The sequence below is a fragment of the Balaenoptera physalus genome, assembly GCF_965194825.1.
Source record: "Balaenoptera physalus genome assembly, chromosome: 3".
Classification (NCBI taxonomy): Eukaryota; Metazoa; Chordata; class Mammalia; order Artiodactyla; family Balaenopteridae; genus Balaenoptera; species Balaenoptera physalus.
In genome coordinates this window covers 67,625,789-67,643,572 of record NC_138890.1, presented here as the reverse complement: position 1 = coordinate 67,643,572, position 17,784 = coordinate 67,625,789, and the positions used below count along the sequence as shown (strand labels likewise).

Here is a 17,784-nt window from a genome sequence, read left to right as displayed (position 1 = left end):
TAGGCAGGCACACCCACCCTGGGGTCAGAGAGCCCCAGAATTAAAGCTTAGCTCCACAATCACTTCCAGGCTTTGGGACCTTAGACAAGTTACAGGGTCTCTTTGAGCCTCAGTTTTCCCATATATTTAACAGTGAAAATATTAGAATCTGCATATCATAGGGCTGTTTTGAAGACTGAATAAGATGACAGATGTCAGTGGGCAGCCTAGCACCAGGCACAACTTATACCAGTCATGAGCACCAAGGGTACTAGAGGAACGGCAATAGACCTGAAGCAGCCAGCTTCCCAGCTGATCCCTGGAGAGAAAGACGGTCCAGTCTAGGGGACAGTGAAGATGAAAACAAGACAGAAATTGAATCTCTTAACACTCCATGTCCCAGGAGTGTTAAGAGATTCAGCAGAGGGTGGAGTCAGGCGTAATGCAACATACTGACCATCAGGGAATAACTCTGGAAACTGGTCAATCACTGGCTCTAACTCTCACCAAGGAAGGAAAGTTCTCTGGCAAAAACAGGTGACTGGACCAATACTCTAGAATCTCACGTATTTCTATGTCTCTGACCTGCTCACTCTGAGTTCCTACAAGTACCAGGCCTCAGGATCGCGGCCACACCCTGGGCCCTCAGGAGTGCCGGGTACAGAGCAGGCTATGTTTCAGCAAGCACTTCGTGAAAGGTCTAGAGCAGATGGTGGTCTGTGATCAGGTCTAGAGCAGATGCTGGTCTGTGATCCTATTAGAGCTGGGGAACTCATTACCCAAACATTTAATCCTCTGCCCTGCAATGACACCACTTGAACAAACACTCTCTCCTAGGTCTCCTAGACCTAGGTCTCCTCGGTCTCTAATCCAGACTTTTCATGCTCCTCTTCTCCTTCTGAGAATAAAAACTATATCCCTCATTCCACATCTCCAGCTCAAACCCCAGAGACCACAGGAGCCACCAGCCCTCTCTGCTCAAGAACAGACTGATGTCCCATCCTGGTGCACTTCAAAAGTTCAAATTGCTAGACTCGAGCAATGTTTTCAAAGCTTAACCCTCACTCCAGCACCCTGTCTGGGCTTGCACGTGCCTGCATCACAGCATCTCCTGCCAACTTCCATCTGCATAGAATTAAACTCTTGAGAGATCCCAGGAGCCAGGGACACACCGGCCAGACCAATGCACACTACAGCCAGCGTGGCCACACACTGGCCAAGGTCTTACATCCAGTCTCAGACCCTCCCAAGGATGTGGGAGGGCAGAGTCAAAAGGGGAGGTTCTCTCAGGAAATGAGCAGACCCCAGATTCGCTCACCCCACTCATTCCTCAGGGCTGCACCCATGCGGTCTCTCCTTCTCATGAGCACTGACACTCTGAGCTCCTCCCTGGCACATGACCACCTGCCAGCGTGAAGCAGCAATCTCAGAGAGACTGTGAGCCACCGCCACTGCCTCCTTTCCCTCCTCCCTCATTCCAGCCCCAGGTACACTTTAAGCAGAAGCCCAGCACACAGGAGGTACTCCAGGAATGAACAGAGATTGGCTGTGGCCAGGCTAAACCAGTGACAAAGCAGGCACTCTCCTGGGCACACCCATTTCAGAGCATTGGACAGGGTAGAAGGGCCTATCACAAGCCACAGACAATGCTCAGTCGCCACCATGTCTGCCTGCTGACCTCTCAGAGAACTAGGGTGGCCCAGTATGACAGCATCTCTGGGATGAGGCCCCCAGCCAACACACTCCAACACTGCTACGTGGCTTCCTTGGCTGGGTCACACAGCGCGTGGGCTTGGCCGTCTACAAATGAGACCCAAGGATAAAAGGATTCAAAGCCCAAACATCTTATGAGTAGGGAGAACTAAACAGAGAGGCTGGCCCTTGAGGCCCAGAATAAAATGAGAGAGTGCACCCTGGAAGCTTCAGGGGCCGTTTAAGCACAAGCCAAAGGAAACCATGGTTCATTTAACAGAGAACTAAATCATGGAACCTGCTATCCCAGATGTGATACGGGCAGCAGCTTGCAAAACCATTCTATAAATTCTTAGGTGGACAGTGGATCTCTGCAAAATCAGGGACATTTGAGAATGCCCTAAGCTACAAAGCAATGTTCCCCAACTCCTGCTCTCAGGGCCAGGATCTCTTGCAAAAGCACTGAGGTTGCTGAGCTTCAGATGGATTACATCAAGCAGCACAAGCCTTAGGTGTCACTCTACAGCAGAATACACCAGTCTCAGCCTTGGGAGGGACTCTCATGTTCTTCTACACCACCTTAAAGGTGTCAGATTAGAAAACAGAGGCCAGGGGCCTCTGCCCTGAAGAAGGAGGGTTTATGCTGATCCATGTTTATGCTGCAAGGGTTCACTGAGCATCCTCCACATACAGGGCACAATACCAGGCACTGTCCTTTCACTTGAAGCTCTTTGGACAGGGTCCATGGGCAGCTATTCCCTAAAGTGTCCCTTCCCCCATCACCTTGCTTCCACTAGAGTGCCCAGGTCTGCTTCCACTCACACACGCTGTTCCTCTGTCCGGCTTACCCTTTCTACTGCCTTCATCTGACCACTCCAGCTCATGGGTCACCTCCTCCAGGAAGCCCTCTGGCTTGAAGCATCCTGTCCTCTACCAAGTACCCACAGTCCGGTGCTCCCTCCCAGCACAGCACTCACCACACTGCCCGGGGCCTGGCCTTTCCTGGTCTTCCAGTCCGCCTGCCCCACTGGGCTAGCAACTCCTTGCAGTTTCTGATACGCAGAAGGGTCCGTTTGTTGAATTAATTAACTAGTTACAAGTCTCCGCGCCTGCTGAGGCAAAACCATGCAGGTTAGAAAAGGATGTCTGGAGGGGGAAAAAAGAAAAAGAAAAACAAAACTTTCTCATCCAACAGCCTGTCTTAATGCGCAGCAAGCGGGGCCAAGGCCGCAGACTCCCAGCCCTTTGGAGGCAGGATGGTGGACCTCCCTAACACTAAGCGGCCCCTCAGGGCCTGCCCGCCGCCCCTGCCACCGCCTCCGACCTCTGGCAGCCCTCGGGCCAGGCCGCCCCTTCCCGGGAGCCTGACAGGCGGGGCGGCCACGCTGACCGCCAGGTCCGGCCGCCCCGAGGGGACCAGCAGGAAGGGCGCGGCTGACCTCACCACCCTGAGCTCGGGGAGGGGACGCGGCGGCGGGACAGGAACCCACAAGGGTGTAGAAACAGAGCAGAGGGCGCGGGGCTGCGGCCCGGACGGCGCGACCCCCGCTCCGCAGCTCCCAGACCCGCGCAGGCAGAAGGCTCGAACCCGCGACCCCGGCCCGCGCCCGAGCCCCGCGGCGGACCCGGGGGCCGGGCGCGCGGGACGCTCACCCGGACACGCGCCGCTCCCGGCGTTTCCAGAACCTCCCGCGGCGGCACCCAGCCCGCTCGGCCCCTCCTCCCTCGGCGGCTCCACCTCCCGCCGTCGCCGGGCTCCGCCCGCTTGAGCTGCAGCCACGTCCCCACCTCCCGCCCCGCCCCCTGCTCCCCCGCCCGCGGGCCCTGGCTCCGCGCCCAGACAGCGTCGGCCGGGGGTCACTACCACAGCCAGCGACCCCCGGGAAGGCCGAGGCCGCCCGGCCGCGCGGGAGCCGGGAGCGGGCCTGGGGCCGGCCGCCCGCGCCCTTCATGCCGCCCGCCGCTCTCCGCACGTACGCGGCGTCTCCTTGGCGCCCGCACCTGTGGGACTCGGCCCGCCCTCCTCCCCGGCCTCTGGGCGGCTGGAGAGGGGCCCACGACCCTATCCTGAAGCCGGTGCTGTCGCGGGGAGCATCCCTGGATGCTGGCCAGCTACCCTGGCCCCAGCTCATGCCCATTTCCTCGGTGGTCCTGCTGTATACACGGCTCCTACTGCCGCCTCCCCATCATCACCACCATCAGGTTCCAGGGGGTGGGGTCACCCGGCCCAGGAGCTGGATTATCAGGGATGGGGACAGTGGAGAAGGACCTGAAGAAGACTGGAGACCTGGCATCCACCCCCAGGGCCAAGCTCCCAAAGGGATGCAGACTGTCCCCAGCTCCTGGATCCGACACTCCTCCTGGGGATGTATGTGTGGGTGAAAGGATTGATGAGAAGGGAGCGTATCAAAGACGGGGGGAAGGGGGGCACGCTGGAGCCAACCTTCGTTTTCCCCAAGCCCTTACATACAACATGGGCCAAAAACAGTGGGCACTTCCTTCAGCCAGTCCAGGCTGGGAGGGAGTGAAGGCAGGGATGCTGCAAATCTCAGCCTGGGCTAGAGGAGGCCCTGGCCGCCAAGCAGGTTCCCACGCCTGTTCTGTGAACCTTCCTGGTCATGAATGAGGGGAAACTGTCTGAGAATCTCATCAGAGAGCTAGGCCAGAGTGGGAGGTGCTCAGCCTCCGCCCAGTCCAGTGTGGGGATATTCCCTATGGCACACCATCCAGGCTGGCAGCCCAGACCTGGGGAAGGCATGGACACACAGAAAAATACACACAAGACACATAAAACACGGAATGAGCCACTGTTCCGCCCTTCCTCAGCCACCAGCTGACCTCCCCAGAGCTCAACTAAAACCAAACAGAAATCTTCCTGCCTCTGCTACATCCTGTTATGCTGCAGGAGTCTCCCTCTGTCTGCCCAGGTCCTCCCATCCTCTCCCCCTTCTCAGGAGCTTGCCCTGTGGATCACCCCTCCTCTCACTTGAATGTTAAACCTCTCCCCAAATGGATCCATCCCTTGACCTGTAAATATTTTCAGGTCTCTAGTATGGAAACAAAACCCTCATTAGACCCCACCAACTATTGCAGTGTCTCTCTCCTTCCAACCACAGCAAAATTCCCCGAAAGAGCAGTCTGTCCTCACTTTGCTCCCACCCCTCAGAACCCTGCAGTGGGCCTTCTGGCCCCCCGACAAGACCAAACCAGATCTCAACAAACTCTCTATAACCTCCAAGTCTAAATTCAACAGCCACTCTTCAGTCCTCATCTGCCAAAGCCCCCAGCAGCACCTCACACCCAGCAGTGTTTGGCCACTGTCTCCCTTGAACACTCATTTCCCTCTGTTGTCACTATCCTCTCTCGCCACCTCTGCCCAGGCATCTTCGCCCCCAGCTCACCCTCCTTTCCCTCTCTGCCCATTAGTCGGTAAAGGTTGGTGGTTCCTCAGAGTTCAGGCCTAGGCGCTCTACTTTCCTCTCCTCTTTCTATAATTTCGTCCTATACACAGATGACACAAATTTCTCTCTCTACCCTTGCCCTGACTCCTGAGCTCCAGACACGTATGACTGGCTGCTGAGTCTACATCTCCGCTGAGTGTCCACAGGCACCTCAATCACAACGTGCCCAACACTGAGTTCATGCTCTCTCGCCTTCCCCCACCCCCATACCTCTCATATTCCCTGCTTCACTGAGGGAGCCACCCGGCCCCCTGCACCACCACCAGTTACCTAACCAGAAGCCTGGGAATCACCCTCATCACTTCCCTCTGCCCCGCCCCCAAACCCTGTCCTTCCATATCCCACGTCCATTCAATTCTACCACCTAAATCCCTCTCTAATTCATTCATTTCTCTCCATCCTCTTTCACTTGAATGACTGCAACAGTTTCCCGGCTGGCTGTCCCCCTCCATTCTTACTTCCTCCCGTCTCTCTTCCACACGGCAACCACAGTGACCTCCTCAGAATGCAGATCTGAACCCATCACTCTCAGCTTAGTAAATTGCATTGTTCTTAGGAAAAATCCTGAAAGTGGCCTATAAGGCCCGGCATGGTTTGGTCCCTGCTCACTCCTCTAGCCACACTGACCTTCCCCTCCAGTCCCTCTAACTGGCCATTCTCCCTCCCCATTCCACTCCCAGGCCTTTTCACATGCTGTTCTTTCTGTCTAGGAAAATGTCCCTCCTCCCCAATTAAATCCTTCAGATCCTCCCAGAGGGAATTTCCTCGCTTCCCTGGCCAGGTCAAAATCTCCTATCACAACCTCTCATGTCCTACATGCTTCCTAACACTTGCTACAGTTGATACAGTTGGATGATTGTTTGATTCATGTCTGCCCCCCCTCCCCCCCCCCACACCACTGGCCTGGGAGTATGTAAACAATGTGTGTTTTGTCCATCATGACATCCTCAGCAACTACCACAGAACTGAGCTCAATAAATATTTCATGATTATATGAAGGGATGGGTGTCTCCTTAATGCCTTGCTCCACATAACCATAGCCAAAGTTCTGACTAAAGCCTCCACAGGGCCTCAGAGTCCTGGACCCCACTCATTCCTCAGTGTCTGCTTCTATTCCTCTTCTGTCTCTTATAAGGATACTTATTGGACTTAGGACTCACCTGGGTAATCAGGATGATCTCACCTCATGATCCTTAACTTAAATTACATCTGCAAAATTCCTCTTTCTAAATAAGGTCATATCCACAGTGTCCAGGTATTAGGACATGGACATATCTTTTCAGGGCCACAATTCAACCTACTACACTTGACATGCCCTCATGCCCTCCAGGGGCTCCTGGGCCCCTTATAAATCCTTGGCTCTTAGTTCTGAATCTCCAGCCCAGGCCCACTCCAGACCCACATAGCCTTTTCTTTGAGGCCACTTGTTAGGTGAACTCATTATCTCCCCACACTCTACCTCACACCACCCACACTTCCTTCCACCCCAGCATTTCCCATATCTCAGGAAGCAGAATCAACATCTCCTGGTCATTTCCATTTTCTTCCCCACCACATTCCCCCACTGTAGATCTTACCTGGTAGATCACTCAATCAATTTACCGCTCTCCATTCCCGTAGCCACGGCTCAAATTCAGGACACCACCATCTCTTACCTGGATGGTCCATCCTGGCCCACAGCTTCCACTCAGCTCCTTCCATCCTTATTCCATGCCACAGGCAGAGTGATATTTTAACAGTGTGATTCTGATCATGTCATTTCCATACATAGAACCTCTCAAAGGTGTCCCTGCCACAAGGATAGACACAGATCTCACCACGGCTGCCAATCCCCTTTATACAGCCCTGATGGCCTCTCTTATCATGTGTAGCCTCAAACTTGATGCTCCAGCACCTGAGGCATTTTTCAGTTCCCTGACCTTTGACTGTGTCATTCTTCCTGTCTGGAACACTCCAAAAGGTTTTCCCTTTGGACCAAGCCTGAGCCAGGTCCCTGCATAGACCCCATAACTCTTCGTGGATGAATTTCATGCAAGCTATCTGACTCTCATTTCTACTTCCTTCACCACTTTGCCTTCCTAGGAATGGGGGCTGCTTCTGTCCTGTTTACCACTATGTCTCCAGCTCTAGCATAGGGCCTGGAAGCCAGGACCTAGCGAGGGAGTGGGGAAGAAAAATACATGAATAAATGAATGAATGAATGAACATCCCCCACTAATGTGGCCTCCAGCAGGCCTCACTAAGCACACCCATTTTGGGTGACTTAATAAATCAACAGCCATCTTGAGCAGCCATGTCACACTCCTTTCCCCCACATCTACTGTGTAAATAAAGTCACACCTCCCTTCTGGTAATGGCTCTATCCTATTCGTTCATGCATTCATTCCACAAACATTTGCTGGGCACCAGTTGAGGCCCTGGCTGGGGATTCAGGGACCATGAAGATCAAAGGGGCTCTGTCTAGTGGGGAAAACTGGCAGGTGAACAGAGGCCCACAAAGCAAACTTACCCAGGGAGGGAAACACCCAGCCATTTCCAACTGGTGACAGAAGGTGCTACCTGCCTAGTCCCAGTCTTAGAGACCCTTCCCAGGTTCAAGATCAGGTATGCACTGCCACCATTGACCCCAGCCTGGCCAGGGGCATTGCCAAATGAAGCCCTAGCCCCACGCTGTCCCTAAGTGACAGCCCTGGCCAATGGCTCCTCAAAGCAGGCTAGACTTGTCTGCCCACCACCCTCATCCCAGGAGAAGAACCTGGTATCTCTCCAGAAAAGGATGGCAAAAATATCTGTGCTGGATGGACAGGTAACTGGATGAATGGGAAGGCAGGTGTGGTGCAGGCTTTCCCTCTAAACAGAGGCATCCTCAGCTTGCCCTGCTCCTGCCTTCCCCCACTCACCTGTGATCCCTGCCCTGGAGAAGGGGAAGGGACAACTTCCACTGCCTGACACTGAGTCCTCTCTGACTGCTGATGGCACTTTCAGGGCCTGGCAACTACCACAGTAGCTGGAAGCCTGGTCAGGGTTTATGAGCACCTGGTCCCTCCATGGGATTCCCCAGAGCAGGGCTCCCGGGATTAACGAAGGCCACAGAGGGTATTATACATACACATCTGTACCTTTCAGCGCCGTCAGCATAGAGCTGTCCACTGGACTTTGGGACCAACCCTCCCCTCCAGGTTCCTCCTTTAGGGACCAAGGAAAGACTGGATGTGTCCCAATTGACCAGCACTTTTGACTCAAGGCCAGTGAGAGAGGGTGCAGCTTGAGTGGGGCCACCTAGTGGTGGCCTCACTGGTTCAGAAATAGGGCCTTGCCAGGTAGTCTGGTCTTACAGTCTGGTGTAGGACCCTGGGGTAGAGACAAAGAATCTGGCAGAAACCCCAGGAGCCTACAATGCCAGCCCTGGACAGGGCCAAGTAGGTCCCCACAGAGTGCCCACCTGGTGCATGCAAAAGATGAGGCAGGCCTGATAGAATGCCAACAAGTCCCCTCCTAGCTGCCTTCCCCACGGACCCCTGCAGCCCAAGCAGAGCCAGCACAAGCTGGGCTGTCATTACAGGGTGGAGAGAGGCATCCAGGGCCTCTGGGAGCCATAATTATGCAGCAGGTCCAGGACAGGCCCTCAGGGTTGAGCCGGTGGGCTTAGACTTCCGCTTCCCTCCTCACCACACTCTCCCCACTTCCATCTTGAGCAAGGAGCTTCTGGGCTGGTGCAAATACCCAGAGGGCCAGGAGTTAGCTAGGTATGGTGCTTACAAATCTTGATATTTTAATGCATACAGTGTAAATATGTTTTTAAAAATTATTATTATTACAACACAGAAACTCATCCCACCCCCACTCCCATCCCCGTCCCTCCTCCCCCAGCCTTGGGCTGGGTAAGGATTAGGGATGGGTGAGGATGAGGTGAGAGTGGGGATAGTTATTGGACATCTGACTTAGCTACTGTTTAAAAGGCCGAAAGTTCAGTGGTTTTACTATTTTTTTCAGGCCTTGTCAAAATGTCAGGAAGCCAGTATAGCAGAGGGTAGAGGAGAAACGAGAGGTGAGGCTGCAGAGGTCCTGGGGCAGATCACCCTTCGTGGGCCCCCAAAAATGGATTTGGATGTGATGCTGAAGGCAGGGAGCAGCCACCCCCGAGTGAAAGCTAGGGAGGAGCAGGATCCCATTTGGAATCTAGGAAGAGCACTCTGTCTGCCTGCTGACGGGGAAGGGGGAGAAGGAGGAGCAGAGCCTGGAAGCGACTGGGGACGGGGCTGGTGCAAAGTCTACATGACAGCTGATGGTGATCTGAAGTAGGGAATGGCAATGCATAGAGAAAGAAGGGGGAAGATTTAAGAATTCATAAGGAGGTAAAACAGGAAGGCTATGTTCATTCATTTATTCAACAAATATTTACTGAATGCTCTGCTCCCCATTCTGCACTCCCTCTTCGGGATGAGGCCCTACTTCACATCCAGAATGAGATCTTTTCACCCTTGGCTCCCTCAGCCCTGCCGTCGCAAAGCAGGCCCTGCTAAAGGAAATCAGTGGCAGCCCTCAGAAAACACAAGAATGGGGAGCAAGTTGGTTACCCCCAGAGAACACACCAGCACCCTTTGGAGTTTTAGACTGACATGGAATCCTAATCACGCATCTGGTTTCCTCAGTCGTGAGGCTCCTTCTACAACAAGGTAACCACCCAGTTAATGATGGTCTTGGCACTAACTTATTAACGTCACCCTTCCTCTCCCTGTGCTTCATTTCCCCCTCCTATTTTTAATTAATTAATTATTTATTTTTTAAAAAATAAATTTATTTATTTATTTTTGGCTGCATTGGGTCTTCGTTGCTGCGCACGGGCTTTCTCTAGTTGCAGCGAGCAGGGGCCACTCTTCGCTGCAGTGTGTGGGCTTCTCATTGCTGTGGCTTCTCTTGCTGTGGAGCACAGGCTCTAGGCGTGCCGGCTTCAGTAGTTGTGGCACACAGGCTCCGTAGTTGTGGCTTGCGGGCTCTAGAGCGCAGGCTCAGTAGTTGTGGTGCACGGGCTTAGTTGCTCCATGGCATGTGGGATCTTCCCGGACCAGGGTTCGAACCCGTGTCCCCTGCATTGGCAGGTGGATTCCCAACCACTGCGCCCCCAGGGAAGTCCCCCCGCTCTTATTTTTAAATGAATGTACTTCTGCTCTAGTGCTGCATGTTTCTAAGGCGCCTTATATCCTTTCTGGAATGAGATGGATATCCACCCATGAGTGACCCTAACCTAGTCAGGTTGTGCAGATTCTGTGCTGCACAAGCCTGGGGCTCCATTCACATCACAGACATTGTAGATTTGATTATTCATTACAACTTACCAGTAGATGGAAATAAAGTGAATTGCAAATGGGGTATTCTTTGCTGACTTGTAAAAAATCGCCATATGATTTGGTACATCTACCACCACATAATCATAGGATCCTGAGTCACCCTTTTGGATAAGGCCTTAAGGACCTCAACTCCCGTAGGCTCTCTCCTGTCCTCAACTATCCTGCCTGTATCAGCTCTGGTTGTGGCTCTGACTCTCCCCAAGCCCCTTGAGTAGACACAGTCATCTGAACTTACTGGTGGGCCCTGTCCTCTGCCCGAGGGACACTGCCCAGGACTCTGACCCACCACAGGGAGGCCAAGGCACTCATTCCTCTGGAGGCCTTGACTACCCCACACCACATCAAACACACTCCAGTACACCCACATCTCATATAAGTACATTTTATACTTCCCCAGTAAGAACATGGCTGAGTCACAGTTAACTAGTTTCCATGACATAATGTTATATTTGCTGGCACTTAGTATTTACATTTTCTTTTTTGTAGTTTTCTACATTTTTTCCTCTCTCCATTATTTGCATGAACCTGTGAGAAGCTTGATGATCCCTGTGCCTCTAGTGCTGAAAGACAGAATGACTTGGCCACAGCCTTTGGTAGGAGAATCTTTACCCACTGGACACGCAGGTGCACACACACATGCACACATGCACACAGGGATGTGCAGGCATGCACAAGCCTGTGGAACTTGGCCTCTCACATGAGGAGGAGGTTCTGTGATCTGTACTCTGGCTCTGCCCTTAACCTTGACTCTGTCTCACAACTTAATATTAACTTTGAAACAGAATCTGACCTTATCCCTGACCTTGAACCACTCAGCTGAGGCTTGGAAACAGAAAGATGTCCACTTCCATCATCTGCAGGAATCACACACCCAAGGGGATCAGGGATGACTTGGACAGGGTATCTCCCTGGCTGAAGAGTGAATGATCCAGGTGGTGAAGGTGGAGACATGGCTTTTCCACAGTGTCTAGCCATCAGACACTATCATGCGTCAACAGTCTTGGAAGCAAGCGTTACTCTCTCATCCCAACAGTCACCCAACATCTCTAGGCCAGGCTGACCCCTTGCCTTCATCAAAACCTGGGATTTTATCTTTACTCCATCCCAGGACAATAGCAGTTATCTGTGTCCCTGGGCTAAGACGCATGGGGCCTCAAAACCCTTTGGGAGAATTCTGCTGCTCTGGTCCTGCCCAGAGAGCTGCATCTGCAAAAATGAGGATGGCCAGCAGAGGGTGCATGGAGCCCGCCATGGGCCACCCAGTTAAAGGAGCAGTCCCAACCTTGCTCAAAAAGTTCCTCAGTTCTTGATCCCATGCTCTACCCCTCCAAGCTGCCAAGGTTTAACTGGGACCCTTGCCTAGAACTGCATAATCATGAGCAACTGGGGCAGATAGAGATGTTTACCAGGTCATAAGGAATGCCTCCAATGCTGGGACCTCCAACGGTGAGAAAGGCAGGGAGGATGTTGGGAGGGTCCCAAACCCCTTATTCAGCCATGGGTGAACAAGGCCCTTCACAGCCAGTTAAGTTGACTTGCAGCCTTGGGGGAGACTCAGGCCATAGGAGCCAACAGGCCTAAAGAAAAACCAAGGTGCAGTAGTGCAGTGAAGTTAGGTAAGGAGATGGGGGAGGCCACTGACAGGACTCTGAACGTACCTAGAATATCATGGCTCGTGTTGAGATAATTCCTTTAAAGAGAGGGGCCAGAGGAGAAGGAATGGGCAGTCCTCATCTGGGTTCCCCTGATGCTCCAAGTGCTTCTGTAATAGGGCAGCTAATGGAGGGAGCGTTTTCCCTGTACCAGGTGTAACCTAACACTTCGCAGACATCATCTGTGCTGGATGGCTTCTGCTTGCTCCTTCAGATCCCTGTCTCTCTCCCTTCCCTTGCTCTGTGCTCCTGGCTGCCTACCCATATGGATGACATCAACAGGTGCTCCTGCCGTTTGACTTTTGATTGGATTCAACCAATGGGGAGTACCAAGAAATGGTCAGCCAGAGGGAGGAAATGGACTTTGGGGAAGTTGCCTGCAGCCTACACTTGAGGGCCTGGCTCAGTGACCTACTTAGCCTCAGGACTGTCTTTGAGCTGCCCTGGCTATACTGAAGGGCAGCCAGGCCCATCTGCTCTAGAAGGGCATTCACACTGGATCACTCAGCCGGAGGACTCAGAAGCCTTCTACACCCTCACTTACCCATGTCAATAAATATTTGCTGACACCTTCTCTGTGCCCAGGCCTAGGTGCCCAGGGACATAGATACAGAGATGAGTCTGACAAAGGCGTCTGACAGAGCTAAAGCGTTTTTTTTTTTTTTTTTTGAGGGGGGCCAAGGACACAGACAGGAAACTGACAATGAATCCTAGGGGTTGAGGGAACCTGCAGAAGGGGCATCTCACCTGCTGAGTGGTCAGGTAAGGGAGTGGGGTTTGGGTCTCCCTGAGTAGTCAGCCAGGGGGAGTATTGGAGGTCTGGGAGACAGAAGGAACAAAGGCTGGGGTGGGGGGGTGGGGGAATTCCCTGGCGGTCCAGTGGTTAGGACTCTGTACTCTCACTGCCGAAGGCCCGGTTCAATCCCTGGTCAGGGAACTAAGATCCCACAAGCCACGTGGTGTGGCCAAAAATAAAAAAATTAAAAGGCTGGGGTGGAGGATGACTAATTCACATGGAAGCCTGTGGTGGCCAGGCAGAGCCTCATTCCACCCACTGGAAAGCTAGTATCTCCTGCTTGAACTTCACAGACCCCTACTAGCAGGGGTGGGATGGCATGGGCAGCCAGTGCCATTTTAAACTTTTGTTTAAAAACTTCTTATTCAGATATAATTAACATACAGAAAACTATACATATCTTAATATATAGCTCAATGTGTTTTGAATATATATAAATTCATATAAGCATCACCTAGATCAAGATATAGACTATTTCTGCAATATCAAAAGGTTCCCTTGTACTCCGTGATAGTCAATAAAATCTCCCAAAGTTGACTACTATTCTTTCTTCTTTCTCCTTTGATTATTTTTGACAGATTTTGAATTTTATAAAAGTGAACATATACACTATATACTTTTATGTCTGCTTCTTAAACTCAACATTATGGTTGTGATAGCAATCCACCTTGCTGTTTTTGGTAGTACATCATTCTATTTCATTGCTGTGTGGTATTCCAGAGTTTGAATATATCACAATTTATACATTCTATTGTAGGTGAACATTTGGATTGTTTCTAGTTTTATTTTAAATAAAGCTGCTTTGTATATGTTTGCACATGTATATTCTTAGCATACATTGTTAATTCTTAGTGGAAATAAACATTCATTTATGTAGAATATAAACCCAGGAGTGGAATTGCTAGGTCATAGGATATGCATATATTTAGCTATAGTAGTTACTTCCAACCATTTTTCTAGATGGTTGCACAAAATTACTCTCCCAGCAGCAATGTATGAGAGTTCCCGTTGTTCCATGCAACAATGTGGGACATGCCCCCAGAAAAAGCCAGGGTAAGTGTGGAACTCACTACACATTATTCCCTTTCTCAAGGATCATAATCCTTCAATTCTTAACCTGTATTGGTTGTTCTCCAATGCCCTCAAATAGTTGTTCTTTATGTTTTGTCCAATTTTCATAAATGTTTTTGGCAAGAGTATTAGTCTGATACAACCTACCACCATGGCCAGAACTGGAAGTTTTATTTAGTCCAATTTTGGTGCCAGATTAGAAAATACTGGAAAGGGATAGGCCCCACTGGCCCAGCTGCTTTCAGCTCCAGCTTATATTCTTAGACACCTGTGATATCAGATCCACATTCTGAATTACGGCTCCCTGTTTTCCTTTCTCTTCCTTTCTTCTTTTAAAATTGTATTGGATTCCAACCATGGTTGAGTAATTGGTAATAGACTTACTTCTCTACCTAAACAACTATAAAGCTAGATAAAACATTTATAGCAACTGATTACAGGCACTGGACATCAAATAGACTTCATCCTTGAGAGAAAGGAAACACAGGAAGTGAATTCCACATTCACTAAAATTCTTTGCCTAGGGCATTTTCCAAACTATGGCAGAGGGAAGTGGAGCCCAAACAGAGCAATGGTCTCCCTGAGTAAAGGAAACAGAGATCAGAGGTAGAGGATACTGAGGTGGCTGAACTTCTGGGGCAGGGTATTAAAGAGGAGGGAGCTGCACGGAGAAGGAGCTCTAGAAATCTGCATAGATGCAGTCTTGAGGCTTTGTCTAAGTTGTACACGTGCAAGGAAAGAATCTTTGAGGCCTGATGGATAAAAACTCTGAGTCTGTGAACTAAATGGGGATTCCAGAGTTAACACAGTGCTGACCTGTTCTGGTCAGAGTGGAAAGACCTTGCTGAACACTCTGAGCATTTAATTAAAATCTTAGAAAGTCCGTACCTTAGGAATAGGGCTACTCTAGCCATACAAAATGCGTTAGTTTTACACCTGTTCTAACAAAGCCTCAACAGGATCACATTAAGCCTCTAGTAGATTTACTGCCTAATGGAACAAACTCAACACTCTATAAAGAAGAGCAAAATCCAGACTCTCAACAATGTATTGTCCACAATTCCCAACATACAATCAAATATTACCATACCAGACATATGAAGAAGCAGGAAAATATGATCTATAACCAAGAGAAACAATAATGAATAGAAACAGATTCAGAGATAACACAGATATTGGAATTAGCAGATAACGACTTTAAAACACCTGTTATAAATATGTTCAAGAATTTTGGGGGAGGGGGAAGGGTAAGCTGTGACAAAGTGAGAGAGTGGCATGGACATATATACACTACCAAACGTAAAATAGATAGCTAGTGGGAAGCAACCGCATAGCACGGGGAGATCAGCTCGGTGCTTTGTGACCACCTAGAGGGGTGGGATAGGGAGGATGGGAGGGAGGGAGATGCAAGAGGGAAGAGATATGGGAACATATGTATATGTATAACTGATTCACTTTGTTATAAAGCAGAAACTAACACACCATTGTAAAGCAATTATACTCCAATAAAGATGTTAAAAAATTTTTTTTGAGTAGTAAGAGGGACATAATAAATGAACAGATGAGCCATCTCAGCAGAGAAATGGAAACTGTAAAAAAGAACTAAACGGAAATTCTAGAACTGAAAAATATAATATATAAAATGAAAAATTTACCAGGTGGTCTTAAGAGCAGACTGGACACTGCAGAAGAAAAGTTCAGCAAACCTGACGTTAAGTCAATAGAAACCATCTAAATGGAAACATAGAAAGAAAAAGGACTGAAAAAACGTGAATAGAGCCTCGGTGAAGTGACCTGGAAACAATATCAAGCAGACTAGTATACATAGAACTGAAGCCCCAGAAGGAAAGGAGAGAAAGAGATTGCAGCAAAACTTCAAAAGAATAGTAACTGAAATTCTAAATTTGATTTTTAAAATTATTAACACATCATCCCCCAAAGCTTAGGATAATAAAACCCCAGGCGGGATAAACACAAAAGAAACCACATCCAGGTACATCATAATCAAATATCTTAAAACCAAAGAGAACATCTTAAAAACAGTGAAAGAGCACAAACACGTTACATTAAGAGGAGCAATGATAAGAATGAACATTTACGAGTCATCAGAAGTAATGTAAGCCAGAAAACAGGGAAACATAAGACAATATATTGCATATTAAATATGCTATTAAAAGCAACCTAGAATTCTATGTCCAGAGAAAATACCTTTAAAAAAGAAATGAGAAATAAAAATATTTTCAGATTAAAAAAAGAAGCTGAGAGAATTCATCACCAGTGGACCTGCACTATCAGAAATGTTAAAGGAGGGGACTTCCCTGGTGGTGCAGTGGATAAGGCTCCACGCTCCCAATGTAGGGGGCCCGGGTTCGATCCCTGGTCAGGGAACTAGAGACCACATGCATGCCACAACTAAGGAGCCCACCTGCCACAACTAAGACTCGGCACAACCAAATAAATGAATAAATATTTTTTTTAAAAAAAAGAAATGTTAAAGGAAGTTCTTAAGGCTGAAGGGAAATGATACCTGATGGAAATTTGGCTCTAAACAAGGGAACACACTTGTAATAAGTAAATATAAAATACGTTTTCTTGTTTCTTAAATTATTTAAGAGACAACTGACTGTTTAAAGCAAAAATAACAACTCTTCATTATGGAGTTTATGACATTTGTAGAAGTAAATGTACAACAACACAGTAAAATGGAAGGGAGGGGTAAATGGAAGTATATTATTGTAAGGTTTTTACATTGTCTAAGAAGCAAAATTTATCCTTTTCTTCTTTATTTTTCATTATCTTCATCTTTCTAGTTATAAATACAATACAAATTTATTTAGATAAAATTAAAACACTGTAGAAATACATAACCTGGTTTAAAGTATTTATCTTGATGAAAAAGATATTATAAAATATTTATCTATAATTTCTACCAGCCCTTTTTTGTGTTTAAGTATATGAATAGTTTATAAGAACACTCAGATCAGAAAAACTGAAACATAATTTGTGAATCAGTTTGGAAGTCATTTTATAGTATGGAGAAGTATATAGTATATAGGATTATAACCATACTTTTTTGTATAGATAATAAATGACTCCAACATGATTTACTGAATAAACTACTATTTATACTCTGAATTAATATGTATGCTTTACCACATGCTATGAGCTGTCTTGTTCCATTGATATATTTGTCTTTTCCTATGCTGCACCATACTCAATTACTTCAGCTTTATCGCATATTTTAATGCCTATAGGGCAAATTTCTGGTTTTTGTCCATATTTACCCTTCCAGTTGATCTTAGAATCATCTTGCCAATTCCTCCCATCCAAATAAATTTTGATTAGAATTACTTCGAATTTATCAATTAACTAAACATAAAATATTGAGTCTTCCAGGAACATGACATATGCCTCTATTTTGTCTTCTTTTCTATTTATCCTAGAGCAAAACTTATATGCCTTCCATGTGTCCTAAGTCAGTTTCTAGGTATTTCTCATGTGTCACTGTTATTGTGAATGGTAAATTGTTTACATCATATTTTTTAATTAGTTGTGACTTAATACTTTTAAAAGCTATTAAAACCTGTATACGTACACGAATATACCTTATTCTGCTCCCTCTGACTAGATCCCTCTACTAGTCATAGTAGTTTTTCAATTGATTCTCCTGGATTTTATGAAGGCACAACCACAATAACATCTGCCAATAATGACCCTTTTGACTTTTTCCATTACTTATTTTTTTTACTTATCCATTATTTCTTTTTTTCCACCTTATCGTCCTA

General features: G+C 48.4%; 1 protein-coding gene across 16 annotated transcripts in view; it reads right to left on the bottom strand.

Annotated features, from left to right (window-relative positions):
- Positions 1-17,784, bottom strand: part of P4HA2 (prolyl 4-hydroxylase subunit alpha 2) — a 75,892-nt gene that overhangs the window by 34,755 nt on the left and 23,353 nt on the right. For 9 of the 16 annotated variants that reach the window (XM_082455348.1, XM_082455337.1, XM_082455342.1 and 6 more), the window contains exons 1-2: positions 3,325-3,444; positions 2,649-2,780 (exon numbers count right to left, since the gene is read on the bottom strand). The gene's annotated coding sequence lies outside the window, so the exon portion shown is untranslated. The other 7 variants (XM_082455343.1, XM_082455338.1, XM_082455346.1 and 4 more) reach the window with 5 other exon arrangements.